This window comes from Ambystoma mexicanum, chromosome 4p (genome assembly GCF_040938575.1).
Source record: "Ambystoma mexicanum isolate Mex_15411 chromosome 4p, UKY_AmexF1_1, whole genome shotgun sequence".
Lineage (NCBI taxonomy): Eukaryota > Metazoa > Chordata > Amphibia > Caudata > Ambystomatidae > Ambystoma > Ambystoma mexicanum.
The window spans coordinates 274,507,831-274,535,508 of NC_090927.1; the positions used below are offsets into that span (position 1 = coordinate 274,507,831).

A 27,678-nucleotide genomic window follows, 5' to 3' on the forward strand; every position below is an offset into this window, starting at 1 on the left:
CAGCTGAGCATGAGATATCCGTGGGGCAGAAGCCTAAACGGAGGTGGTGGCAAGACCATAGGAACCCTGTTGTGGACAGTCTGTCCCGTCAAGGTCACTGATACCGCAGCGCATCAAAGGATAGAGTTTCTGGCGCCTTGCCAGCGGACAAGAGTATCACAGAGGGGCGAGAAAGCCAAAGGAGAAGCGCAATGCTGAACTGCAGACTACGCCGGCAGGAGACCGTAGAAGGTCTCAAAGGAACAAGGCTCCCGGAAGCGTTTCGAGAACAAGTACAATGTTCTGCCAAGAAGCAATCAGTATGTTAAGCCAATAACTTGTCTTACTAGAAGTCATGAGATAAAGTTCCCCTTAACTTTAAACTATGGGGTTATAAGCAAAAATGATAATATAAGTGAAAAGAATAATACACAAACAATTGGGGAAAATAATACTTGGGGGAACGGGGAGAGTCGCAAGCCAATTTACATAAAAGAATATACAAAGGAGACATTAAGTTGAATTTGAGTTCAGAGAAATGTGAAGTGAAGCTAAACAAGAGGTCAATAGACCAAAGTAAACCAAAACACAATTGGCCAAGAGAGAAAAGCTGTTCTGACATGGAGGTGTGAAGATGACAAAAAACTACAAACCGCCCTTGAAGAATTACAAACACTGATGTAAAACATCACAAGAGACTATTTTAGGATTTCCTATTACTGAAGAATCCTACAGCGTGGTACTAGAAGTACCTTTAGGAGAAGGGAGTCATTCTCCACCTAGAAGTTCGTTTAAATAGTGGTAGGGTGTCCGGTCCTGTTTTCTCCGTCTGCGGAAGATGCTAAGCCCCACAGATCCCTCAAGAATGTCGAGCCAGCAACTGATCAGATATTCAGCTGAAGACTCGACTCTCCCGGGGGAAAGGGGAATTTGGAGAAAATAATAAAAGACAGACGCCTGCTTCTGATCGACCGCAATCTGTAGAAGAAAACAACTTGGTTAGACAGGAATGACATTTGTTAGTTCAATTTTCTAATTTTAGTAATTTCTATTAACCATACCTGTCAACCTTCGTTTTATAACTTGGAGGTTAAAGGTTAGGAACTTCCAGTAACATCATTGAATCAATGTAGAGGTCTAGAAATTCTTTGTTCTCAACTTAAATTCATAACACTCTAGAAATGTTCAAATACTCTTTTACGCTAGTACATATTTACCCAACTGACTGTGTTCATGGATTCTTAGTTTTGTTGCGCAGCATAAATTCGATCTGTCAGGATCAGCATTTAAGATCGTTTTCCAGTTCATACATTTAAACAGTTCAGAATTTCTACCCACTCGCCACGCTTCAAAACCGATCAATAAAGTTTTCAATCTAATACGTGGCGGCGGCTAGAAAGAATCTTCGTTGGACTTTCACTGCAATTCGCATGCTCACAATATGAACGGGACTCTCTTCTCACATGCGCGTTGAAAAAATAAATGCGCCACTAATCATAAAAATCTGCGCCACAGTAAAAAGTCTTCAAGTGTCAACACAACTCCCTGACACATGCGCAACAGTCTTGAAATATCCACGATAGAATAACTGAAACACTACCACTTGACAAGTTTACTGAAACTCCTAATAACTCCTTTTGAGGAACTTTTGAACTAATGCGCTGCCGCTTGCTGAACATTTAGCTGTTCATTAAGAACGTCACTTGAGATTTTTCTCATTCCCAATTGCGCAATGAAATCAAATATTAATCTAGCGTTTCTTAGTAATTTGCTGCACAGTTAACATCCGCTTCTTAAACATGGAAGTAAAGCAGCCTCAATCTTAAATGTATTCGCAAGAACATAAACAATCTCTTCCCAGCAGATGTAACGATTTGATAATAATAGTTAGTCTTAGTAAGCCAGAAAGTCTTTATATCCGGAAGTCTCAATGTTTTATCCTAAATACCTAGCTAACTAAATACCTACAATAAGAATTTTCGAAATAAGTAATGAAGTTTCTCAGCTCAAAAACGCTGCGCTCCCACCAAATCATCAGCTGAGCTTGTCCCACGAAGATCGGCACTCTTAAACAGGGAATATTCAAAGTTTTCATAACCAAAAACTCTCTCTCAGAAGGTCTTTACTGGAGTCGAGCAAAACAGAACCTTCCCACATGAGGAGAACAATGAAAGGCAGTTTAGAATCCTGGTGGAGGTGTGAAGCTCTCAAATCCACCAATCAAGATTCAGCACCACCTCCACCATTTTGACTTGGGAACCTCTCATTCTGAAGAATAGTAGTTAAGAATAATAAATATTAGAATAGACCTTGAACCCTATCACAACAACCAGATACTCTCCACTCTTTAATCAAAACCTGAACTAATTGAAGTCAAACACACAAACTTCTCATTCAACCTAATCACCTATTACTAAACCCACCAGACATGACATAGGGTCAGTTAGGGTAGTTTTGGGCAGCTGACTTTTTCCTTTGAACATTCATGACTGATGGACGAGCACCTCAGTTAGAAATATAGGAAGGTATTCCAAAATTGCGGCGGATGGAGCAGGACGTATGTGAGCTGCTCTGTCCCCGAAAGGCCACACAATAAAGCGGATCTTAGCAGTTGGCGTGCAAAACTGTGAGGTTTGTGGCTGGTGTTATACTACTACCTACATGTATTTGGCTGACTGATCCACACTCGCGACAAGCGGAGAGCACTGAAAGCTTAACTTTGGTGGAGAACGCCTCGATTTGGAGGAGGAGTGCATGCAGCGGGACTCGACAAACAAGCCCGATCCCTAAGGAGATGCCCGGGATAGCTGGAAGCAACAGGGGACTGCTGCAGTGTTGCCAAGAGTGGCCCCCTCCAGCCTGATGTGCCACAGAATAAAGAACGACGGCGCAGTGAGCAGACTACACACCCAGGGAGGAGGAGACTGTTACCTTTTATGACCATCCCCCACGACGGCAGTATGCGGCTGCCAGAAGACTTCCCCAGGAGCAATAACCGAAGGAGGGAAGGTACTCGCACCACACTGATCATATTTCCAGAAGCAGCACGACACCCCGACCTGTGGGATGGTTCGTCGCTTCCACCCACCGCGTTTGGAACGGGGCCACTTGGCCAACATCAACAACGGAGAGGTGGTACGGAGCGGAGAGACCTGGAGGCAACACTCAGGAAGAGGGCTCAGAGACCGGAGCGTGACCCCCCCCCCCATCCAGTGAAAAGCGGCCAGACAGATTCCCCCCGCCCCCTGCTTACAATTGCCTGGGAGGGGAAGTTGCATGGAGAAGGAGGAGGAGGAGGAGGAGGCGGCAGGAGAACGCGCACAAGGGACCTTGGGAGGGAAACTAACACAGCCCTGCAAGAAAAGAAAGGCGGTAAGCTCAAACTCAGCATTACTGCTTAGGAGGAGCAGACAGTTGGCCACACAGGGCTTGTAGTAAGGCACTAAGAGAAGGGCCTCCAATTATGTGAAACCCAGGGATGTGAACACACAGGAAGGAGGAGCATGGTACTCCAGAACCCTATACAGGAGATTTTAAAAGGGTACTGCCATTTAAAAGATTAATACACAACCACTCAATCTAGGAGCTAACCTTTCGTGGATACTAGAAAGGAAGCGGCCCGTAGGTCAAATAACGGCAAAGAAACCAGATACGCAACCCTCATGTCCAAAGCAATGGGAAGGCACCAGCTGTGGGTCAAAGGAATACAAAAAACAAAATACGGATAACAATATTAGGAAATTTTGGACCCCTGGTACTTCATCACAGACGGAAGGTGAGGAAGCCTCTAACAAGCACCGACAAGTTAGCAGGGATACCCCGAAAATGGCAATGCAGAGAAAGGGATGGCAATCCTCCTTCAAAGAGTTTCAAGATCAATTTATGGAAACATTTCAGACACAATTTTCCCTACTAAAATTGGAACTGAAACAATCATTACAAGAAGTGAAGATTGATGTAGCTAAATTAGAAGATAGGCTGGATACTGTGGAAAGAGCAATACACAGGACATGTCGGACGATACAAGAAACAATGATGAGGCGCTAGAACAGTTGTATACTAATTGACCTTTTTACAATTGATTGACCTCTGGAGAATTGACCTCGGGAGAATTGACCTAATTTAGAAGGTCAATTAGGACATATATGCAGGGGGAAACCCCCCGCAACCCCTCCTCCACATCCAAAACCCCTTGAAATATTTATAATGCAAAACCAACCCAATACATATATAAAATAATATGAAGGTCAATTAGGACCACTATAATTAGGTCAGTTGTGCAAAAGGTCAATTGTAAAAGGTCAATTTGGGTAATACCGCTAGAACATCTCTCCAGACTATCACATAATCTAGAAATACAATGGGCCGATCTGGGGTATCGCTCCCGTAGAGCCAAAATTTGGTAGTCGTTGGAGGACAAGGACCTGAAAACTACTGCACAACAAATGTTCACAAACATCCTCCCGGGGGAGGAAGAGGAAATGGTCATTATTGATTGGATTCACAGTCGGCCCAAAGTAAGCAGAACCGGGAGCGTGGCCAAGGGACGTGCTGGTGGCAATTACTTCTTAGCCAGAAGGACACTATACTGAGAGCAGCTAGAACATCAGTCTCGATAAACATGAATGGTTCGGAAGTGCAAATATATCAGGATTTGGCTCAATCAACACTACAAAGAAGGCGATCCATGGGCCTGGTAGTACGATTTATTGCGCAAAAACAAATCTGATACAATGGACGTTTCCGTTTGGTTTATTTTTCCAATGGAAAGACCAGCAACACTGAATCACAACTTGTGAAGAAGGTATGCAAATTCTGCAAATACCGGATGACGAAGATGATCCTTCTGGCAGCACGAGAAAGACAGAATGGCTGAAAAGGAAAGACCAGAAGCCTTCGGAATGGAGGTCATGAACAAGAGGACAGAAGGAGGTGAAGTTTCCCTACCTGTGCATTTCGGAATCTACTCAAGAATACACAGAGGTAGGAGACCGCATCTGGGGAAGCCGCCTATAGCAGTAGACGGAAAAGACAGGCAATTTTATACAAGCTATTGGCCCGAGGGACCATGAATCTGTGGTCGGCCAGTTGGAATCTCAAAGTGGGATTCAGGAATCCCCACACAATATCCAAGGGAGGTAAAGTTGGTTAAAGTGGGCCAATAGCTACGGGCACTTTGCCCGGAGGATTATACGAGCTTTGGCCCTCCCCAGGGAACGGGGGGAAAGGTGGGGAGGAGGAGGGATAGGGGAGTTTAGGTATGTTGGCAAGGGGGGGAGGAAGGGGAAGCATAAAGAGCTGGAACGGTTACATTTAGTGGCGAGAAGGGGAGCATGCTTAGTAACAAGCAAAGGGGAAGGGGAAAAGTGGATGTTGAAGAGTGGCAATATGGAACTTCAATGAAGACTATTAGAATTATGTCCCACAACGTTCGGGGTATGAGCTCTCCGGTAAAAAAAATAAAATAGAGGGATCTCTGAGGGGAGCCAAACAAGAAATGTTGATGTTTCAAGAAATGCACATTAGGAATAAGACAAGAGGAAGCTTAAGATGAGGGGCTGTACCCATTTGTACTAAGCTAACGCAGAGGACAAAAAAGCTGGGGTTCTCTTAGCCATTAGTGATAAGTTGGCGGTAAAGGTACTCTGGACCAAAGTAGACCCAGCAGGACACTCACTTATTCTTTTTTTTTTTAATATAACATTTTATTGTTATTATTAACACAAAAAAACATACAACCCCGACCAATGAGGTAACCAATACTTCCCTTTCCCGCCCATTCGTAGTTCCACACCTTGCTTTACATACAGAGGAGCTTAGCATAACCGGACATTTTACCACATTAATATTACGCAGGCTGGTTCTCTTACGAGTCCTTGGGTTTTAGCAGAGTCTATCCATATAGGTTACTGCTCAGTGTGCATCTTCCCATTTTTGCCATATTTTCTGAGCTTTCTCAGGACATCCCCGGGCTGTATATACTTTTTTCCATTGCAATACAAATGTCCACATCTGTGATCCATTGCTCATAAGTCTGTGCTGTTGCAGAGCCCCAGAGTTGCGCCTTATTTCTTTTCAGTATTGCAGAGGTGGTAGATAAAAATGCTTTTTCATAACGTGTTAGCTCGATATCCTCTTCTATTCCCAGCAGTAGTTGTTTGGGGCTCATGTGAATTCTTTTGCCCATTACCCTTGACAGTTCGCTGTAGCACCGCTGCCAGTATTGTTGGATGACGGCACATTCCCACAGTATGTGATAATAGGAGCCTTCCTCCCTTCTACATCTCACGCATTGCGGGTCAGTGGTTTTCCCCCAGTTGAATAGTGCTACCCTCGGGTAATAGATTCTATGCAGTATCTTCAGTTGTATTAATCTGAACCTGGAGGAGATAGCCACCTCTCTGGGGAACATTAGTGCAGCCACCCATTCCTCTGGAAGTATGGCGCCCACATCCCTTTCCCACTTGGCCTTCAAACCTGACAGTTCTTTCGTGGCGAAAGAAGTTATGGCACCATATAGGGTGGACGTGACTTTGTGTCTAACCATTTCTGGGAATAGGTTGCGTTCCAGCTGGGAGTAGTCTGGGATGTCTATCATATCGGGGAGATGAACCTGTAGCGCATGTTTAAGCTGCACATAGTGGTACTGTTAGGGGGAAGTGTAAAGGTGGTAGCTAAATCTTCGAATGGTATTATTTCGTTTTCTCTCACTACGTCCCCAATTTTCGTAATGCCTAGTTGGGACCAGGAGTGCCATTTAGGGAGTTGTTTACTTCCAGGAGATGTTTGTTATTCCACAGTGGTTCTGCTGGAGTTAGCTTTCCAACCTAGCTTTCCAACCTAGCCTAAGTATTTGTGAGTATCTGACCATATCAGAGTTATGTGTCTGCATGGAAGGGACTGCAGCCCGGTCTTTTTGGCAATAGAGGTATTTCATGATGGGTCTTTCTTGTGGGTTGGAATCCGGCATTCTATTGTGCGGTAGTGTGGTGTCCCCGTGTAGTTTATCATTTATTATTGCCATTTGACTAGCCCAGTAATATGTTTGTAGCCGGGGAGTCCGATTCCGCCTTCCCATATGGATCTTTGTAGTGTCGTGAGTGCCAGGCGTGGGCGTCCCCCTTTCCATAGCAGTTTCCTGAGTGTTTGATCTATTCTATGACGCTATGGGTAGTGGAGCATTTTGTAATATATAAAGGAAGCGGGGGAGTGCCATCATTTTGAAAAGTGCAGCGCGTCCTAATAGTGTAATTGGTAAGGACATCCAATGTTGGACGTCATCTTTGAACCTTAACGTTATAGGGAGTAAGTTCTTGGACACAGTCTGTTAGTTTATGTGTAATTTGTATGCCTAAGTATCTAAATTGCTCCTTTTCAATGCGGTATGGGCATTCGTCTGGCACTGCATTGTCTATCTGCCTCACTGGGAACAGTATGGATTTAGACCAGTTGACGCGAAGGCCGCTGAACATGCTGTATCTTTTTAACAATTGCGTCATGATAGGGCAAGAGTCACGTGGGTCCTGTAGGTATATTAGCAGGTCATCTGCGTATAAGGACACCTTGTCCTCCCAGTCTTCTGCCCACCTGAATCCACTCCATGTTTGTGTGGATCTTAGTAGGATTGCTAAAGGTTTGATCGCTAATGCGAATATCAAAGCTGACAGGGGGCAACCCTGTCTTGTGCCCTTACCCAGCCGGAAAGGATTTGAAACATGCCAGTGTACCTTGGTTACAGCTTCGGGAAGGTGGTATAGCAGCTTAACCCAGCTCATGAAGTACGGTCCTATACCCATTTGTTGCATAATCGCCCATATTGCTTCCCAATAAACAGTCAAAAGCCTTTTCAAAGTCTATAGCCAGCAAGGCCAGAGGGCTCTGCAACCCATGTAGTTTTTCCAGTGCTGTGTGTAATCTATATATATTTTGTCTAGTGGATCTCTGCGGCTTGAACCCACACTGGTCTGGGTGTACCAGTGTGTGTATAACTTGCTGTAGCCGGTTGTCCAGTACCTTTGCAAGAATCTTGGCCTCGCAATTTATTAGGGAGATGGGTCTGTAGGAGCTGCACCCATCAGGTGGTTTATCCGCTTTTGGCAAAACTATTATCGTGGCTTTCCTAAGGTCTGGGGGGAGGCAACCCTGTGAATGTGAGTGTTGAAAAAGGCATAGCAGGTGCGGGGAGATTACATTTGCGCCAATTTTCTTCCATATTTCGACTGGGAAGCCGTTTGGACCTGGGGTTTTCCCCAATTGGAGTTCTGACATTGCCTGGGTTATTTCTTCCTCAGTGATTTCTTGTTCTAATATGTTGCGCTGTTGCACACTTAAAGTAGGGAAAGTGATTTCGTCCAGTATGTCAGTCGATAGCGGTGAGGATGGTGCTCTGTACAGTTCTGTGTAGTACTTTGCGAACCCCTCCGCTATGTCCGGGTCTGTTACTAGTGGATCTGATCCTTCCGTTATTAGTTTCCTGACTTGGGTAAGGCCCAGCTCCCTACGTTCTAGCCATGCTAGTATTTTCCCGGCTTTGTCCCCTGTCTCGTATACCCTTGCTCGCATCACTGCGTGTGCTTGTTTAGCGTCGTTTAAAGTTATGTGTTGCAGTTGTTTTTGTGCTAATTGTAGAGTAAGGTGCGTTGTGGGTTGGTCATGGGTTATATGCTCAACCTCTGCGTTCTGTACCTTTATTTCGGCTTCACGTATTGCTTCTAGATGTTTTTTTGTGTGGGCTGAGGTCCACGCTCACCTCCTAGTACCGTCTTAAGTGCCTCCCATAGCGTTATCGGGCTGTCTACAGAGTCAATATTCATTTCAAAGTACGATTCGGTGACCTTTTGGATATGTTCTACCAGTTCTGGGAATTGTGAGTGGAGAGTGATCCGATATACCTCTGGGGAGTAGGTGTGCCTTGCATGCTTCATGTATATTGATTAATGGTAGGAAGAAATAATCTAGCCTGGACAGTGAGGCATGTGCTCCAGAGTGGTACGAGTATTCTCTTGTGTTGGGATGCAATGATCTCCATACGTCTTGTAGCCCCAGAGCATTAGTGAATGTGGCGAGTTTAGTGGTGCTTCTGGGTTTCTGGACCTTACATGTTTACATTCATTACTTCATGGAAGTCTCCCCAATTAGTGGAAGATCTGCAGAGCTGGTAGCGAGTAGGGGCGTAATGTCATTGTTCAGAGAGGTTAGTAGATTGGGTGGCGCATAAACAGCGGTCATGGATATGGTGCGTTCCCAGAGGGTTCCTGTTGTGTGTACGAATCTGCCTCCCGGGTCTTGTGTAACAGTATTGAGTTTAAATGGGAGTCTTTTGTGTACTAGGATTAATACCCCTCGCAATCCCATCGTGAAACCGGCGTGTAATGCTAATCTGTAGTTCGAGCGTTTAAATAATGTGCACTTGGTACCAACGAGATGCGTCTCCGTTAGGAAAGCTATGTCTGGGGAGTTTCGGTTCAATGCCTGCAGGACCAGTCGCCTTTTGATGCTATTACCGAGCCTGTTTACATTCCATGTCATCACCCGGATGGTTCTATTGCTGTTCATGTTGGAGGTCCCTGCCATTTGAGCTGTGTGACTATAGTGACGCTGTGTTGGGTATCTAGAGATGCTGCGTGATACAGCGGCCTGTCCAGAGATTGGTCACGATCGTGCGTAAGGTGGTTTTCTGTCGAGACATATGTACTCCAGTGTTTTGCGTGGCTTATTAGCAAGGAAGATGTTACCATGCGTGTGTCGGAACTGGTGCAGTACTTAACATTACAACTTTGGTCCCCCGACCCCATACTCCACCCAACTTGAAGCATCTGTCGCCCAATATAACAAATTCAACACACTGTCAAAAGGACAGTCAACTCATTAACTAATAACTATTACCCTATTTTCTTTTCTCTACTCGTTCTGCCACACCACCCAGATTGTTCACAATCCTCACGGAACTCGGGATCGTAGGTGGTGGCCCATAGGGGCCCGCTGCTTACATCATGTTCCTTTGACGGATTCACGGCAAAGTGTTAACAGGGTTTCACAGTACCGTTGCATGAGTGTCTAGTGCGTTCCCTGGTGTAGTCTCGCTGGGTGTATATCAGTTGCCATAACTGGTTTACTGCGTCAATTTTCTATTTCCTGAGCCGGATCATTCGGTTCCAGTCGAGGGGGGAGCTGCCCTCGTCGCCCTCTGTCTGCCGGGAGTCTGGGCCTGCCCCCAGGGTCTGGGATCCTCGGGTGCCAGTTCCCGGTGATATGTGTCTCGGCCCATTTCCAGGCCTCTTTTGGGTGCGTTAAGTGCACCGTAGTGCTGGATCTTGAGTTGTGCCGGGAAAAGCAGTCCATATTTACTGTTCATGGAGTGTAGTTTCCTCTTTAGATGTTCGAAGGATTGCCTGGCTTTTTGCACTTCCCGGGTGTAGTCGGGGAAGAACGCTATTTTGGAGCCGTTGTATGTGGTCGGGCCTCCGGATCGGGCCATCTGCAGTATTGCGTCCCTGTCTCTGTAATTCAGTAGCTTTGCGATGACGGTCCTCGGTGGGGCCCCAGGTATTGGGCGCCCTGATGGTACTCGATGGGCTCTCTCTATTGAAAAGAAATTAGAGAAGGATTTTGGTGCCGCCAGGTCTGCCAGCAATTGCTCGAGGAAGAGTTCCATACTGGGGCCTTCTGCCCCTTCCGGCAGTCCCAAAATGCGAATATTGTTACGGCGTGATCTGCCCTCTCCCTCCTCCACTCGTGCTTCCAGAGATTTTAGACATGTGATTGCCTGTGATAGCTGCAGGTGGACCCCGCCAAGATCGTCCTCTACGTTCGAGACCCTCTGTTCTACTTCCCCTGTGCGAGAGGACAACTTTTGGAGGTCGTGTCGGAGGAATGAGACCTCTGCTGAGATGCCATCCATTTTTTTCTCCATTGAGGAGCGAGAAGTAGCGATGGCGGCCATCACATCCTTTAATGTCAGGTCTCCAGCCTCAGAGGGGGAGGCCATCGGTGGTTCCACCTCCATTGCAGTGGTGGGGGTGCTAGTTGCGTATTAGTCCATGGTGCTTTGCGTGGTTCCCCGTTTCGTTTTATCTTTGCCCATGGTGTGGGAATCGTTGTGGGTCTCCTGCTCGTTCTTTGTGTGTGCGGCCTGTGGTGATCTCCACCACCCCCCACCTGTGTACTAGACGACAGGTGGCCCAATTTCGATCCGTGCCACTGCGGCCAGACAACAGGTAGCAGGGCCTTGTGTTCTTGGGCCCAGAGCCCACTCTAGTGTTTACCTGAGGTTGGTGGTGGGGTGCAGGGCAATGCTGGTTGGCTCACCTCGTTTCAGGATTATATGCAGGTTCCCAGAACGTCGTCGGGTCGGTGGCGCGGAGCTCCACCGCCGGGTTGCCGGCCACACCACTCGACCCAGGAAGGGTCGGGCTCCGCGCAGGGGGTCCAGCGGATTGGGTGGTGTTCGTTGCCCCGCGGTGCAGCAGGATGCGTCCGGGGCACCAGCGCTTGTCTCACCCCTCGACCCAGTTGTGCGAGTGTCTTCGACACGGCGTAGGTCCAGCTGGCAATCTAGGATCCCGCCGGGCCAGTGCACGCTTGTGTTCCGCGGACCCGTATGAAGGAGCTGGCTCCGGGTCCCTCCTCCCCTACTTGCAGTGCTTCGGCGACCCGTGTCTTCCTCAGTCGTTGTCCGCGGCGGCCATTTTGGCGGGCATTTCCTTGCGCCCAGGGGGCCTCCGGGCTTGTCGAAATAGATGCGGAGCGGATTTCGTCCGGGAGTCAGGATTTCTTCGAGGCGTGCTATACCGCCTTAGGTCGGCTCCGGTGTCTTTCCAGGCCGTTTCGGTCCGTCCAAAGGATATTTAAACAGGATATCGCGGGCGGCCAGAGGGAGCTCACGGGACTCGCGTCCTTGCTGCTCGCATGCTGGCCACGCCCCCACCGACACTCACTTATTCTTGACGTAGCTATGGGAACCCGTAGGTATACACTGGCTAATATATGTGCTCCAAATAAAGACCAAGATGGCTTTTTTAGGGGTGTGCTGACGCAACTCGAAGACATGGCAAAGGGTGGAATCATACTGGCAGGAGATTTTAATATGGCATGGATCCCTCAAATAAATAGGAGCTCATAGGCAATGCAACACACACTGGCGTCATCCAAATGACTAAAACCAAAAATTGCCACGCTGGCCCGCCACGATGTCTGCCGACCGATAGTGTCACAATAAAGGCTTCACACACTACTCCCACATACATTTATCCATGTCAAGGATAGATTACAGAAGGATATCAACTCGGATAGTGGGAAAGATGAAGGATGTAGATCTGGGAACTATTTCCATCTCAGATCATGCCCCATTAACAATACAGATAGAGGTGGGGGTGCACCCGAAGGAGTGTGGAAGTGGCAATGTCCGGAAAACTTGATGCAAGACCCAATATTAGCCACCACGATTCAGGATAAAATAAACACCTATTTTGCAGAAAATGACACCCAAGATATGGCACCCGAATTGGTGTGGGATGCCTTCAAGGCAGTGCTGAAGGGACACTTAATGGCTATGATGGCAAATTGAGACCAGCAACAGAGATGTTGGGAAGAGGAACATGAAGCTAATGACATAAAGCTCCTCAGTCTACAAAGGGCATTGAAACACGCGCAAGGCCAGCTAGAAAAACATTGCACTAAATATGCGGGGAAAAAGCGCTACTTTTCACTAAGCAATTCTATTACGTAAAAGCAAAAAAGCTGGTAATTTTCTCGCAAGACAATTACAAGATTAAATAAGATCCCATAAAATACTGAAATTAAAAAACAATTCCGGGGGCTATGAAACTACCAACAAAGGAATCTTGAGGCTTCTTGGTGACTATTACACAGCACTATATACCTCTGATGTGCCACATATGGGAAATCTGGAGACATATTTGCACAGGGCCTCCCTACTGACAATTACATGGGGGGAAAGGGGTAGGCTGTATGAGGAAGCAAGAGGGGAAGAAGTGATTAAGGCAATACAGTCTCTACCACGAAACAAAGCTCCTGGGCCAGATGGATACCCTGCAAGTTTTAACAAACGGTATCGGGACATCATAGCACCACGTCTCACTATGTTGTTCAATCCAATAAAAGGTATGATTACAGACTTAATGAATGAGGCAAAATTGATGGTGTTCCCTAAAAGGGGTAAAGACCCGTCATCCCCGAGTTCCTATAGACCAATAACGCTGATCAACACTGATGCCAAAATATACACCAAAATCCTAGTTACCAGAATGGTGGACCTCTTGCCGAAATTGATAGGGTTACATCAGTCAGATTTTATCTTACAAAGGCAAACGCATGACAACACTCATAGGGTATGCCATCTGCTGGAAAAGATAGCACTAACTCACACCCCAGCGGTCATGGTATCGTTAGATGCCAAGAAGGCGTTTGACAGGGTCTGGCCCTTCCTGTTTAGAACCATGGAATATATGGGATTTGGGGGTGGAGGGGGTCCTTCGAATGGTGCAGGCCAACTACTATTCCCCGAAGATGAGAATAGTAGTAAATGGGGCCCTTTCAGGCTGCATAACAATAAAACTGGGAACTAAACAAGGGTGCCTCTTCTCCCCATTACTTTATGCCATATACCTGGAACCCCTGTTAGCTAGACTTCGAGACCCGGAACAGATTTGTGGCATTGATATGGCTGGGTTGTAGCACAAGACGATTGCATTTGCAGACGATATGCTCATAGCGATTACTGATCCGGAAAAGTCCATGCCAGCACTGATGGTCGAACTGGAAGATTTTGGTGAGGTATCCGGGCTAAAAATTAAGAGGTCAAAGTAGGAAATTCTGAACTTGTCGGCTAACCCTGAAGTATTGGAATGTATAAGGGTTCCAAACCTATCACTGGCGGAGAAGGGCATAAAATATTTGGGGGGAGTTATCACAAAAATGCTGGAACAACTGTATGGGCGAACTATCTGCACTTGCATAGCAAAGGTAAAAATTGACCTACTTGAATGGAATCCACTTGCAATATCCTGGTTGGGGAGAGTGGCGGTTATTAAGATGGTGCTCCTCCACAGAATATTCTACTATTTCCAAGAACTCCCGATTTGTGCCCCTAAATCATTCTTTAGCTCACTCACAAAACTTATATCAGCTTACTTCTGGCAAAACAAACCAGCTAGAATAGCTATGACCACTCTCACGATGCCAAGAGATGGGGGCGGTATGGGCTGCCCTAATATTATGAAGCGGCACAGCTGCGTGTCTTTAAGGAGTAGTTTGCAGGTGAGGGTCGGAAGATATGGGTCCATCAAGATAGAGCCGTTGCAGGTACACCCCTCTCAGGATTACTGTGGCAAGGGTGGGTATCATAAACCCCCCGATGTTAATATTAGTTAAGTTGTGGGCCTATTGACAGACGTGTGGGACACTGTTATTTAAGGAGGCATTTTATCTACATCCCCTTCCCCGTGTCTCCTGATATTCCAGAACCAGGAGCCTTTAAAATCTGGAGGGAAGCGGGGTGTTTGAAAACACGAGATATGTTTCAGGGCCACATTTGTAAAACATTGAAGAATGTAAAAGGGACCTGAGAGTGGGAGTGGGAGAGGGAGGCGGATATCGCGATCACCAAATGCGACACTGGTTGAATAGCCCGGAGAAAAAAGCGGCGGCTACACAAGAACTTACCTCTTTCGAGAAATATATAACCACCAAACAGGCTCAAGGAAACTTGTTTCGATTCTATATAGATTCCTACAGGAGGCTACAGCAGTAGTTCAATGGAAGTATGTTAGGAAATAGGAATCTACACTAAATAACACAATATCGAGGGAACACTGGGAAACTCACTGGAGGGCAATACCCAAACTCAACCGGTCCATTCTAACCAGGGAGATGTGGTACAAGATAATGTCTCAATGGCTTTACACTCCGGCACGACTACACTTGATGTACCCGACAGTGTCCATTTTTTGTTGGAGGGGTTCTGGGGGTAAAGGAGATTGGAGACACATATGGTGGCACGGCCTCATTATAAGACCGTTTTGGGAAGAGCTCCAAGAACACACAGATAAGAGATTCACGAATATTGGATTCAGGGGTTTGGCTATGTGGACTGAGATCCAAAACAGAAAATACTCTCCAAAAAACAATTACGCAGCTTCATGCTTTTACTTATAGCCGTATGGCTAGTATTTGCCCATAAATGGAAGCAAAAACAAAGCCCTACGAACTTGGACTGGCTACAGAAAGTTTGGAATTTTATAACGCTGTAATGGGGGACCCACGTGGCACAAAGAGATCAAGCCGCCTTCAAACCCAACTGGGAGTCACTATATGCTCCAATGGTGCCCTCACAAAATATGGATTGTGGATATTATGTGACCGCTTTCAGAGTACAATGTTTGACTCCGCAAAGGTCCTCCCGTGGGTTGTGGTGGGTGGGGTGGGTGTGTTGGAATGTTTTTATGTGAAAACCAATACAAATATTTTTTTTAAAGAAACATAGGAAGGGACCACCCATAGAGACAGGAAAAGTTAGACCTTTTCTTACGTTAATAAAAATATCGTGAACCATGTCCGTGAAGTCTCTGCATCCTTCTGATCCGCCACAATATTTAAGGCACTCTTAGCCAATTTTTTGGTGTGGCAGAACCGAGCCTTGCTTTGTGCAGAGCTAATCATCACTTGCAACAGAAAACAGAGTGAATTTAAGCACTGGAATGTCTTTTTGCAGGTTTTCTTATAGGTGTCCGTGGAGGAACTGAAGCATACCTCATGATGGCTTATCGAATTGAGGTTTGATTGAAGGTTTACTGGGTATTGTGACGAAGTCCCATTTAGTCGATGGTGTTGTACTACAGACCTGGATAGTGGTACAGCAGATGCCCCATGTGCTGCCCATGCATGGTGCTGGGTCTGGAGGTAGTACATGGGGATCTACTGAACCACTTAACCTGCGATGGGCAGACGAAGAAAAGGGCAATTCCTGTTTGGACCAGGAGGATCCTGGGCCTGAACCCTTGCTCAGACAGCAGGTAAGCATGCCCCAACAGGTGTGTACTCACTCTGTCCCCATCGGCCACCCACCCCCCCCCTCTTGTTCCCCCGTGATGTTCCCTTGTGACCCCCCCTTTTCGCACACAGGTGTTGCCTGTTTTGCTGGATTCTTCTACCCTGCTCCCCTTGCCCCCTCCAGCCTACTTCTGCAGGAGTCCGTCCTGATGCATTCTGGTTTCACCATCACCGGCTTGTGGCCAATGCTGGATTTGACTTTTATGGACTTCATTGATTCACGGTGCGTCACCCTTTCTCATGGTGGCCATGAATCATGCTGTTCCCATCTTCCTTGACTTGGCTTGCAACATTGTGTTACTACTGACTTCTGCAATTGTATTTGCTCTCCCCTCTTGCTTCTCCACTCTTTGTGACTGCTTACTCTGTTCTCTCCTCCTCTCCCTTTTCCTATCTCCTCCCCACCACTCCTTACTTTCTTCTATGCACTTACTCTATCATAATTGTCCCTGGACCTAGTATGATGGCAACCTTGTCTGTCTCCTCCACCCTCCCCTTACTTGTTTTTTGCCCCCCCCTCACCCCAGTATCCACCCCAGCACCATCTGAAATGTTGTCAGGCCTAGTACGATAGTCTCTTGTTTTGTTCCTCCCTCCCTGCACCCCTCTCACTCACCTTTTTGTTTTCTCCGGCTGTATCAGAAATTTCATCAGGCCTAGTACGGTAGTCGCCTGTCTCTCTCCATTTCCTTCCCACTCTCCCCCTCCCTTCCTTCTCTATGTCTTAGCTCTTGCACCATTTGAAATGTCGTCAGGCAGAGTATGGTAGTTAATTCCTTACTGTTCATGGCCTGTAAGAATGTCATTGTATTTTCGCTTGTTCCCTCCCTTGCCTTGAAGCGCTCTGAAACACATTGTGTACAGGCGCTATAAAAATAAACTATCATATCATGAAACATTGTCGAGGTAAGCGGTTTCCAGCCCTCGAAAGCATCAGTTGAATTGTCACAGTGCGTATTGCGGTCCGTTTTTGAGTTTCCATGCCATAGCCAGACGCCTCTTCGCTAGAACACATGCAAGTTCCATACATTTAACATGTTTTTACTTGCTTGGCCTGGATACACACCAAACAAGCATTCAAGCAGGCTCAAGTGCTAACTGGTAATTCCGGCTGCGGTGCAAGCCTGCTAAACTTGAGCCCAAAACCCCTGTGCCTTTGTACATTTCCAAAACATATGTATTAAGTCAGTGCCTTTCTGTTCGCACCAGGGGCAAGCCGATGTAGCATTCAGATTAAATTTAGCGACCCTACTGGGGGTCATTTAGGTGCGATGGAGCACATTTACTTGGAGCAGACAGAATCTGGCATTTCGGGAAACATGTTTAGTAAAAATAAGTGCTTGATCCCACTGTGCCTCAGATATGTCTGTCAACGTCGGCCGCACAGTGTATCTTCAATGCAACATTCCTAGTACTAGTCCCCTTCAACAAACACTCCAGCCATCTTCCAGGTTATATAGAAGGCAGTGGTACAAGTGTACCAAAGAAAGTGGTGGAACGGTGACCCCAGTGGGGGGGGGGAACAAGGTAGGCAGGGGGGAGCAATGTGCAACACATTTTTCAAGGGTGGCAGCCATGCTGGCTGACAGCCAATTGTGTTGAAACAGCTTTCAGTTTAGCTGAAACTGTTATTCCATGGGAGAAGTTGATAAGTGTGCTTTAACTTCACAAAGAACAGTTCTGGAATGGAGAAAATGGTTGCAAACAGTTCACTAATTTTACCAGTAAAAAATAAAGTAGTGGACCTCCGCTCCCGACTGTTCCCGCTCACTTCAACCACTGATAGAAGGGCTAGAAATTAATTTTCTTCCAGCTCAGCGGGCCATGACTCCCATTGATGCCTTGCTACCCTCATCACCTGCATGTACCTCATACACTGGCCCTTAGGGAGGCCTTCCTGTAGGAGTAAACTTTCCAGGTCCCTAAACATCCCACTGACCTACATATCTCCGCAGGCAGATATACCCAAGGCTTCCCAGCACCATACAACCTTCCTCTCACTCACACCCGCGCATTCACCCACAATGATCGAGGCATTAGGTGAGTAGGGGTGGGGCACTCCGAGTAACTTGGTTACCCAACTTCACAAGCAGAGGCTGGGGAGTGGTATAGCCCTCCGGGAGCCAAAGGAACCCTTTAAGCCAGGCGGGTTCTCACCAGTGGCAAGAGCGGTTCAGATTCAGTTGTAGGATTATCAGACCACCATTTTGCAACAAAACTCAAGTGAGCTAGCAAGTAATACAGCTCAAATTTCAGCAACTGCACCCCACCATCCGTATAAGACCAGCACAACTCCTTCATTGCCAATTTATGCCGCCTCGTGCCCATAATAAATCTCTCAGCAGGACATCCACAGAACGAATGAAAGCAGCCTCAATCTAATAAGGAATATTATTGAAGAAATACAGTAACCTGGTTAGGATGATCATCTTAACTATAGCAGGGACAATGGTCTGAGATCATGCAGCCTATATATTCTGCACTAACAAAATCAGCCAATTGCTCAGCACCGACAAAAAACATAATCAATCCTGGTATGCAGCTTGTGGAGGATGAGTAAAAGGAGTAGCCCCTAGCGTCTGGATGCAGTTCCCGCCACACGTCTACCAGGTTCAATTCATACAGCACCTCGTTCAGGGCATTAGTGGCAGGCGAAGGGCCAGAACAGTTGAGAGGTTCTGTCACGCACAGGGTTCCTCACACAATTAAAATCTCCACCCCATGTAAGGGAAACCTCACTTCTGGATGCAATATGACCACAAAGTATATGTACATGGTCTGGTGTTTTCTGATTCAGAAAGTAAGAGTTAACAATACATATTTCTCTGTGCTCTAGGTGACCCCTCAGAATCAAATATCTCCCTTCCTTGTACCTTACCACCTCTAATAATTGATATGGTAATTTCCCATCTATCCATATATAGACATCTTGAGCAAACTTGAGTATGGGACACTGTAACCAGAACTCCCCCCGCCTCGACACAGTGGCGCATGTGGCCATGACGTCGGAGGAAAGGACAAAGGCCATCCTAGGCAAGGTGCAGCGTCTGCTGGCCACGGACATGGCCAGAGTGAGGTTATCAAGTCCCTCCTCGGGATGATGTCCTCTTGCATTTATCTCGTGCGCCTGTGCAGGCTTCGGATGCGCCCTCTACAGGAGTTCCTCGACGCCTGCTGGATTCAAGCGATGGGCAGCTTCGAGGACAGGATCCCTCTCAACGAGACCTTCCGACGAGCGATCCGGTGGTGGGGCACCCGCGCTCATCTAGCGGCGGGGACAGACTTTCAGACCCTGTCCCACCAGGCGACGGTGAGGACGGATGCCTCCATGGAGGGGTGGGAAGCCCACACCGGAGATCTTCACGCGAGAGGCCTTTGGCTCCCGGAGGAGAAGCCGCTCCACATCAATATCCTGGAGCTCCGGGCAGTGTTCTGGGCCCTCAGGTCCTTTCTCCCGTCCCTCAAGGGCAAGGTGGTGAGGATCTTCACCGACAACACCACCACAATGTTCTACATCCGGAAGCAAGGCGGAACCAGATCCCCGGCCCTATCCAAGGAAGCCCAGGACCTGTAGCATTGGGCCATTGCTCAAGGGATGTTTATGGTGCCGTTTCATCTGGCAGGGATAAACACCATCGCCGACTCACTCAGCAGAGAGCTGTGCTCGTGCCACGAGTGGGAACTACGCCAGGATCAAGTGGACCGACTCTTTCAGCGATTGGGCAAACCCCAGATCAACCTGTTCGCGACTGCGACGAACTCCAAGTGGCAGAGGTTCGCCAGCAGGTTTCCCCAACCGAGGAGCATGGGCGATACTTTCTCGTTCCCCTGGGATGGCCTGTTCCTATATGCGTTTCCTCCGTTGCCGTTGCTGCACCGACTCATCAACCAGCTCAAGAGGTCCCGGTGCAGAATGATCCTCGTCGCACTGGCGTGGCCGAGACAGAGCTGGTTCCCGGACCTTCTGGACTTGTCAGCGTCCCCGCCAGTCAAGCGGTCAACGGACGCAGATCTTCTCTCCAGAGAAGGAGGCGCAATTCTTCATCACGACCCGGAGTTGCTGAACTTGCAGGCCTGGCTCCTGCAGCACTAGAGTTTGGAGGGTACGATATCCCGGCCGACTGCAGAGAGGTTCTTGCAAAGGCCAGGGAGTCCTCAACTCTCAAGTGCTACGAACATAAGTGGAAGAGGTTCTCCATCTGGTGCTGTGCACAGAAGATTAACCCTCTGCGGATTACGGCCCCTCAAGTATTGCTGTACCTTCTGTCGCTAGCCAGAACTGGACTATCTCATGCTTCAATCAAGATACACCTGGCAGCGATTTCCCGATACACCAGGACTACAGGGCGGTCATCCCTGTGGTCTCATCGCCTGGTTAAGGAATTTATGAAGGGACTGTTTCGATCATTGCCGCCGGTGAAGGCGCCAGCCCCGGCGTGGGAGCTCAACATGGTGCTGACCAGGCTCATGGGTCTGCCATTCGAGCCATTGCATTCGGCCCCGTTGAAGTTTCTGTCGTGGAAAACAGCGTTCCTGGTGGCCATCACCTCCGCACGATACGTGGGAGAGATCCAGGCACTGTCCTGCAAGTCTCCATACCTGACCTTTCACGATACGAGGGTAGTGCTGAGGACGCACCCCTCCTTCATGCCCAAGGTGCCGTCGGACTTCTATCTCTATGAGCCCTTGGTGTTACCAGTCTTTTTCCCGTCACCTTCGTCGCTGGTCGAGAGGACTTTGCACTTGCTGGAGTAGCTAGAGCGCTGAAGTTCTACGTGGACCGAACAAAGAGTTTTTGGGGGACATCACAGCTGTTTGTGAACTTTGGACCTGTGAACCAAGGGAAGGCTCTCTCGAAGGCTTCCATTTCCAGATGGCTCTCTGGCTGCATCATGCACTGTCATCGGTTGGCTAACCGACCGTTGCCCGGCCGTCCGAGAGCCCATTCGACCAGAGCGGTTGCTGCTACCACGGCGTTCTTGTCTGGTGTGCCCCTGCTGGACATCTGCAGGGCTGCTACGTGGAGGTCGACGCACACCTTCACAAGATTCTACTCCGTCGACCGGGATTCCAGGGAGGAGTCCAGGGTCGGCCAAGCAGTGCTGCGCAACCTGTTTGCTTAAGGTGAGCCTGGTGAGGAGGTAAGAAATGTTTAATGTTGAGTTTTGATGTAATGCTTAATATTGAGCCTTTGCCACCTCCCGTGGTTGTGCATGTGTGTACTGCTATGTATTCTTATATTCATGAGCATGTGAATCCATGCCAGACCCCATGCTGGAAAAGGAACAAATTACTTACCTGTCGTAGTCACTCTTGCTAGACAGATTGTTATGGTCCATCCACATGGACGCAGTCTCCGGGCTGTCCAGGAATTGCATTCTGCCATTGTCTATGATCTTTAACCTCGCAGGATATAGAAGCTATATACTTGATCCCTAGTTGTCGAAGTCTCGCCTTTATGGGCACAAATGTGTTCCTTGCCATTTGAACTGCCGGTATATATTCCGGGTACATAGCAATATTTGAGCTGCCCCTCAGTATCTCACCTACCTCTCTGGAGTGTTTCAGTATCAACTCTCTATCGCAGAGGTTGAGTATCTTGGCAATCACAGGTTGGTGGGGGGTTAGACCATGGTGGAGCTTTCTTCTGTAAGGACTGGTGTGCCCATTCAACCGCAAATCCCTGCAACAGTTTGCCAGGGCCAATCTCCTGTAGTAGCAAGTCCTTGATATAAGTGATATAAGAGGTTGGGTCATGACCTTCGGTACCCTCGGGTAAGCCTAGCACCCCTACGTTGTTTCTACGCCACCTGCCTTCAGTGTCTTGCCCTCGCAACTCCAGTGATGCATTCCGCTTTTCCAGTACCTTGACCCTCCCTTCCAGATCTTTAGTGTCATAGTCTCTTTTTAATAGCTCCTCCGCAGCGGTGACCTGTTCTGCTATGTGTCTGACGTCCTGCCAAACTAATTGAACTTTAACTTTGACTTCATCGATTCTTGTTTCAAGAGAATATCATAGGGCTGCTATGGCCACTAGCACTTGGTCTTCATGGGGTCTTGTGGTGATTCATGCTCTGTTGGTTGCACCGCACACCCACATGTGAGGTATTGCCTTTCTTGCCCTTTCCATCAAATGAATGCTATTTTTTGTGGGTGACATGGCATAGGGTGGTCTTGTGGTTAGGTCCGGGTGAGCTGTGCAACCCCCCTCCAACAGACAAGTTCAACCACAGCTCTTTGTTAAGCGCAGTGCCCCTCGGCTCACCTGCCGTGTCTCAGTCCGTAGTGCGCAGGCCTGCTTGCGACATGGGGCAACAAAAGTTTAGGATGGGCCCTTCCACGTAGGTGCTAACACCTGGTGAGCAGTTGTTTGCAGGTTCTATACGCTGGTATTGCCTGGAGAAGAAGTCGGGTTGCCAGTTAGAACCCCACTCTTCCAGCCAGTCTTTGTTCAGGCACAGCGTTGGGGGTGGGGGAGATTAGGAGAGGGAGCCTGTGGCATCCGATGGGCAGGTAATTGCTTCCCCAGGCCACAAAGGATCCACCCCAGGCTGTAAGGGTAGACTTTGGGGTATGTACTTGCAGCACCAAAAATAACACAGGGGCTTAGGGAGCCGGTTCTCTCTGGCTGTAATAGCCAAAGTACCTTGGATACAGCTGGAGTCAGCAGCGCCCGACTAGTACTCAGCGAGTGTGCTGTGGCAGACCGCCCAGCGCCTCGACAAACTGATTTGTCCAGGTCTGATGGGAGTGGCGCTGCCGGCGGGGTATCCTCTGATGTAGGCTTCCTTGCAAGTCTGCTCTGGCAAGGAGGAGCATGTTTCTAAATCTGTGTGTCTTGCAGAGTGCGGCGGGTATCTTCACCCCAGCAGTGGTTGCCGTTGGGTAGCACAGCGGTTGGCCAGCAGCCCAACGTGTGTACGCACAATACAAGCGATACGGCGCGGTATCAGGTTGCTCAGAGAAGTTCACTGGGCTGCTGCAGCGGCCATCTTGGGGCGCTAGGGGGGTGAGACTCAGAAACAAATTTCTCTCCGGGCAAGACTACGATTAGGTAAGGCTTGATAGATGGATAGTGGTTTCCCCTACCAGAAAAGACTGCAAATGTTTGTAGATGCGCGGTATTCGCTGCAGCCGGAAGGATCTAAGGAGGATCTCAGTGGGAGCTCCTCACAGCCACGTCCTCACCACATGAGCTCAGGCCATGCCCCCCAGAGGCACGTTACCTTTTATCAGTTAGTAGTAAACCCAATATGGTGACTTTGTGATGTTTTATGTCTTATCTGTCAATTGTATGGTTATTATACCAAAATAGTTTACTATTGCGTTTATCAGTTTACAATTGAAATAGGTTATAACACGCACTGTGCCATTTATCATGCAAGTTTGATTAACACACGTCTCTATTCAAGAAATACAAACAGACGTCGGTTAATTAAGCTGCTTTCACCTACAGACATCATTGTAAGTATTACAGTTTGAGCATGTGACCTCATATGTTTCAGCGATAAGTACTTGTGTATTACGTCAGATGTGGAATTTAGACCCACAACGTAGACACTTTATACTTAGAAATTATTAGTCTAAAGATGAAGCAAAGCCATTGAAGCCTAACAATGGGTGAGGTCATTTTTGAAAATGAAAGGAAATTTAACAGAATAATTGCCAAAAGGGAGATTTATCGTTCTTACTTTTCTAAATAAAATTGATAACCATGCATTCTGATTTCATGTAAAGGTTCTGGGTAAGTATTGATTCCTTTCAAATGTTGTTCCAATTTTGCAAATTGCTTTCATGAACCGAATGTATGGTTATCTGAGAAAAATATGCAACATTTAAAGGATGGGACCTGTCATTTAACATGCTTTGTTGTTAAAATGTGAAGGAAACGCTTCACACGCATTGTTGACCTAATGTTCAAGGCAGACAAATTCTCATGAGGGAGAGGGGTGGGGGAAATCTCCTGCCAAAAGTGCAGAGATCACCTCTGAAGCCTGGTTACGGATACAAGTCATTTCTCTACAACTGAAATCCTACTACATAATCTAGGTATCTCGCTATGAGTCCAGTTCAAGCCTCTTTCAAGTGGGAATGATCAGATTGTATGACGAAAATGAAAGGCGGCTGGAGGAAAGGAAGGGCCCCACACAAGACAGTGGGAGGAACATCGAAGGTCGAGACTTTGAGTAAATCCTCTCGTGGCTTCACCTCTGTCCTCTTCTATAAGTGAAGCAGAGGAGCAGTCAAGCCAAAAGCCTGCCTTAAGGATGTCCAGGAAGGGTGAAGGTGTGAGCATGTGGCTGTTCATCCAAAGTACAGAAGGCGAGAAGGAGGATAAGGAGTGCAGGAGAGGTACCCTTAGACATTGGAACATTGTGAACAGTCAAGGAGTACGCTGTAGACGTGGTTTGGGAGAATAAAGACTGGACCCTAAGCCAAGGCGGATGGTGCAAAATCGGCTACTTATGTGCCAAATAAGCTGATCAGTCCCCTTTTCTCTTATCCTAACCCCCACTGGTGAACATACCTAGCCTGGAGGCTTATTTAGGCCAAAGTCTTGCAGAAAGGGCAGCAGAGGAACATAACCTACCAGGCAGATACAAAGAAGCGCAGTGACACTTACAAACCAAGGACTGTTTGACTGTGAACTGATCAATATGGGGGTTGGGTTGCAAACTGAAGGCTAAGCTGTTAAACCGTCTTTTAAATTTAATTTTATTTTTTTTAGTATTTTTATGTTGCATTACTTGATTTGTCCCTGAAGTGTAGCTATTCCTACCAAACTGTTGTTTAATTATAAAGTCTCCATGTCTGACTCATTTTACCTGACTGTGCGTCAACCAAAGACGGGAAAGGGCCTTCTATTACATTGGCACAGGTGCTGAACATGTGACACTAGCACGCAGAGCTTTCCTAGAACGCCACACCACAGAGATCTATTAAAGGGGTGTCACTGACCAGCAGAAGATGCTCAAACCTTGGGCTCATTAAATTTCTTCCAAATTCAGTCCCTGTATTTAATCTTTTCCTAACGGCTTTTGGGTCATTTTGATGTAGGCTGAGGTTTTGGGATCCTTGCTAGGTTGATGTATTCGCAGGATGGAGCCGGAATAGGGTTCAAGCTGAAAGTCCTCCCCAACCGTCTCCAGAAAACCCATGCCTGCACTCCACCTGCATAGAATTTCATGCTGGAATCTCTATGCACCCCGCCCGTTATTTATTTACACATTGAAAAACCAGGGATAATCTTACTTCTCAGCGTTTCTTGTTACTGTTGCCTGCCATTTATTACATGGCAAGTGGCATTAACAATGGCTTTAAGAAATGAGTAGAAAAAGGAATTAAAAAAGGATTGCCTGGATTTGCATGCCCCAATTGCACCCATTGCTTAAAACAATCGCCATGGAGACTGCAGAGCTCTGTGTTAACGGCCATGGCTCGGATCAAGCAGTTTAATGTGATGCCTAAGTCACACCCTCTCTCAGGAAAAGCTGGTAGCAGCCTTCTGTGTGTGAGGTACTTGTCACCAGAGTTTGCTCTGAGGGAGCACTGCAAAATGTGCTTAATGGTCGAATACTTTTCAGAAGGCTTTATTTTTTCATAAGAAGTACAATAGTTATAATTCCAATTTCATGCAGTAGAGTATTTACTTAGACAATTATAAATAGCTATTTTACATAGTTTTGTTAAAATTGTCAATGTTCCATTTTGAAAGAAGTGGTACAATATCTAAATAGATTTCCTAGTTTTCCTGGGGCCATTATTATTTCTAGATATCCTACCCGATAAGACTTACAGTATGTCCAGTTGTTCCATTTCTGTATCACATGAGAATAAAACGACTGTTAATATTCTTTGATGCCCCAACAAGTGATACTGACGCTTGTTTGGAACCTAGCATACAATTAGATAATCACCCGCCCATTATAAAAGATGGGCAGGCAAAGCCGTCGGTAGGAAGTCGTAGGATTATCCCTGTTCACAACCAGTCATGTATGCGTATTAATACTAGATCATTGGTGAAGCTTTCTTTAGAGATTGCTACCTTTATTGATGATGACAAAGTGATATGTGTGTGCTTTGACCGAAACATGGGGATACATGGCAGCCGGCCCTTAGCTTAATCTTGCCATTCCAGAAGGATATAACATGATACGGAAAGATAAAGAGGATGGTGGAGGGGGAAGGATAGCATTAATTTTCAAATCTTCCCAAACTATATGGGAAGTTGATGCCCAATTTAAAAGAAAATGATTTTAAATGTTTTATTGGCTTTAAAAGAAACATACAAATCAAGAACAAATGGATGTTACATGACCCTGTTTATAAAAAATAGACCTTTAACATTACAGCTCGATCATCATTCTTCTCCCAATTCATAAATGGAGCTGATTCACTATACCTGAAAATAGGCCTTAATGCAGAAACCACACTAAATGTATTTAATTTACTGACCACCCTCATTAAATGATGGTTTAATTTCCCTCTCTCCATTCATTTGCTCTCAATTCTAAAGCCCAACTCTAGTTTTAGTATTGGGTGACCTGACCTACTGGCTAGGACATAAAGATGATATCCTCGCTTCGGATATGGAGCAAGCTCTAACGGATCTGTGTTTTGAGCAAATAGTTAATGTGCCAACCCACTGTTTGGGGCATACCCTTGATTGGGTTTCCTCTTTTAAAGGTTACCACCAAGGACCTCCAGGTATTCCCCACTCTGTGGTCGGGCCACTATTTTCTTCTGTTTAATGTACTGGTCGATTATCCTAGAAAAATGAAGGGCAGGAGCATGCAAGGAGGTATGAGTAGAAATCTAAAATTACTCACACAAGAAAGAATTGAACCTCTACTGAGCCCATCACCTACCTTTTGCCCTTTAGATTCTCTAGAGGATATGTCAAAATCTATTCTTGGTAACTTGGATAATATTTCCAATTGTCTAGCGCCGGAAAAACACAGAAAGGTGAAGGAAGGTACAGATGACAAAGCCTGGTTTTCACCAGAGCTGAGAAAGCTTAAATCTGCCACCATGAAAATGCTGTATGCTTGGAAATCAAACCCTTCCCTAGAAGCCCTGACAAACTATAAAGGAACAGCCAAGACATACAGACAAGCGATTATCGAGGCTAAGAAAAATGACCTGAACTTCAGGATTGAGAATGCACAATCGGAAACTAAGGAACTTTTTAATATTTTACGGGAACAAGAATCCACTAGCCCGATCAATGCTAGCTGTCTTGTAAAAGATGCTGCATGGTTTCAAGATATTCAAACAGCCATGCAAGATAAATTGAATGGCATTAGGTCAGATATAGTCCAGAAAAAAGAACTTAATCACATTGCCTCTAGTAAGGCCATCAAGGATACGCATGTAAGAAGCCCAACCATTCCTCAATTTTACTTTTCAAACATAACGGAGGGTGAGTTACCCATTGTAATTGAACCGCTAAAAGCTACAAAATGCAGAGGTGACTCTTCTTCAGCCACTCTAATCAATACCTGCCCTCCGATCCTAGTGGAAGCTATCTGTCAATTTGTAAATGCCTCCCTTTCAGAGGGCCGGGTGCCGTTAGATTTAAAAAGGGCATGGGTCAGCCCTATCCTAAAAATAACCCGGGTGGGCCATTGC

General features: G+C 46.8%; 1 protein-coding gene across 3 annotated transcripts in view; it reads left to right on the forward strand.

The window, feature by feature from the left end:
- SLC25A27 (solute carrier family 25 member 27) overlaps window positions 1-27,678 on the forward strand; it is a 575,367-nt gene that overhangs the window by 424,610 nt on the left and 123,079 nt on the right. The gene's annotated exons all lie outside the window — the stretch shown is intronic.